We start from the raw sequence: 2,500 nt of genomic DNA on the forward strand, positions 1-2,500 counted from the left end.
CGTGTACGTGTATATGTGTGAGTGTGTGCGAGTGTGTGTGTGTGTGTGTGTGTGTGTGTGTGTGTGTATTCTGTGAGGGTGTTTGCTAGTACGCACTTGCTTTATCTGTACAAATGAGAAAGCGAACAATTCGATGTAAACAAAGGAAAGAGAGAAAAGAGGGAGAACGTGAATGTGTCAGACAAAAGAATGATGTGAAATATCAGATTTTGGAAGAGAGCGAGAGAGCGAGAGAGAGAGAGAGAGAGAGAGAGAGAGAGAGAGAGAGACAGACAGACAGACAGACAGACAGACAGACAGACACATTGATAGATAGACAGTCAGACAGACAGACAGATACACACTCACACACAGAGAAAGAGAAAACGAGAGAGGCTACTAGTATGTGAACTTCTGTTTGATAAAAATAATTTTAAAATATACTGAAACAATTTGGTAGGGATGGTAATGATGATGATGATGATGATGATGATGATGTTGGTAATGGCATCCTATGGTTATCGACGAAGAACATCACGATCAGCCAATGGGCAGCAGCTCTGAAAACACAAAAATGGAAGACAGAACCAATGAAAGATCCTCTACGTGATAGCTCTAACTGCTAGGAATAGAAGTCAAATTCATTCAACTCATAGCTCCTTAGTGGGCAATACAGTCCGAGACATTACTATGGGAAACAATGGGATGACCACAACTAGAATATCAAAAACGTATTTGGTGACATGTCTGTCGATAGAAAATGATGACACAAAATATTCATAAAGCAATATACATCTATCGATTACATTTGTTGCATTGATCTGAGCAGTCTCCTAACTCAAGAATTAGAATCCATTCCTTGTAACCCATGATCGAGAATTTGAGGTCTCGCGTGCAACCTTCGTCGTCTTCTGTCCAAAATGGGTTTGAACACTATATTTATACGCTATTGTTTATAGCATTGTAAAGGCGGCGAGCTGGCAGAAACGTTAGCACACCGGAAATGCTTAGCGGTATTTCGTCTGTCGCTACGTTCCGAATTCAAATTCCGTCGACTTTGCTTTTCATCCTTTCAGGGTCGATGAAACAAGTACCACTCATGTGCTGGGGTCGATGTAATTGATAAGCTCCCTTCCCCAAATTTCAGGCCTTGCACTTATAGTAGAAAATATTATTATTTGTAGCTTTATCTGTATCGAGTTTCACATTTTTGACAAATAATTAATGCAACACAAATGTGTGAGTGTGTATACAGGTGCGGCAAGATGCTTGTTTTCTAACTACGTGGTTACGGGTTCTGTTCCACGACGTGGCACATTAGGCATGTGTCTTTTACTATAAACTTGGGCCGACAAAGCCTTGTGAGTGAATTTTGCAGACGGAAACTGAAAGAAGCCTGTCATATATATATGCGTGTGTGTGTGTGTGTGTGTGTGTGTGTGTGTGTGTGTGTGTGTGTTTATATTGTCGTTGTTTGTCCTCCTACCACCGCTTGACAACCAGTAGTGATCTGTTTACATCCCTGTAACTTAGCAGTTCGACAAAAGAGATTGATAGAATAAGTACCAGGCTTTAAAAAGACTACTAGAGTCGATACATTCGACTACAAATTCTTTAAGTTGGTACCCCAGCATGGCCGCAGTCTAATGACTGAAACAAGCAAAAGAAAAAAAGAGTATACATACATACATACATACATACATACATACATACATACATAGCTCTGATGTAATGATTTGGGATAGAGAAGAGAGACTGTGTACAGTTGTGGAAACCAACTGCCCAGGAGATGTTAGCATAATGCTGAAGATCAGTGTAAAAAGAGAGTATCTACTTGGAACTATTGAGAAATCTGCAGTTACTCTACCCAGATTACAAATTCAGGCTTATTCCTATAATTACTGGGGCACTAGGATATGTAACACATTGCCTAAACACCAGTCTTGAGAAATTAGGCTTCTCCAAACCGGAAAGGACAAAGCTGATTCGAAGACTACAGATCCAATCCATCACTGGAACTATAAAATCTGTAAAACTTTCCAGAATTTCATCGTTTAAGTATATATGAGCATGTCTAGATATGAAAGTTTATGCATGAGAAGACATACATAAACAAAACATACAAATCTGCACGTATACGTGCGTACGTACATACATACATACATACATACATACCCTGTTGATGTAAAAATTCCAATCAAGGTGCCTTAGAAACTGGCTCTTTCTCTATTGGCAAGAAATCTTGAAATAAAACTGAATAATGACATATATACGAATGTATGTATGTATGTATGTATGTATGTTTCTCTTTGAGCTTTATTGAAGCTTTTTCTCGACAGAGTAAAATTAAGAGAGTTCCCGGTGTTTTTGAATAAGTAGCTGAGCTTGTGTGTCGGTTGAGCTGTCGATGTAGATACCCAAATGTTTGTACCTATTCACCTGATGAATCTAAGATGGAGGATCTTTGGAATGTGATACAAATCATCGCTGTGCCACTAATAGATTGGATTTGGAGAATCCG

The sequence above is a fragment of the Octopus bimaculoides genome, chromosome 1 (genome assembly GCF_001194135.2).
Source record: "Octopus bimaculoides isolate UCB-OBI-ISO-001 chromosome 1, ASM119413v2, whole genome shotgun sequence".
Taxonomy (NCBI): domain Eukaryota; kingdom Metazoa; phylum Mollusca; class Cephalopoda; order Octopoda; family Octopodidae; genus Octopus; species Octopus bimaculoides.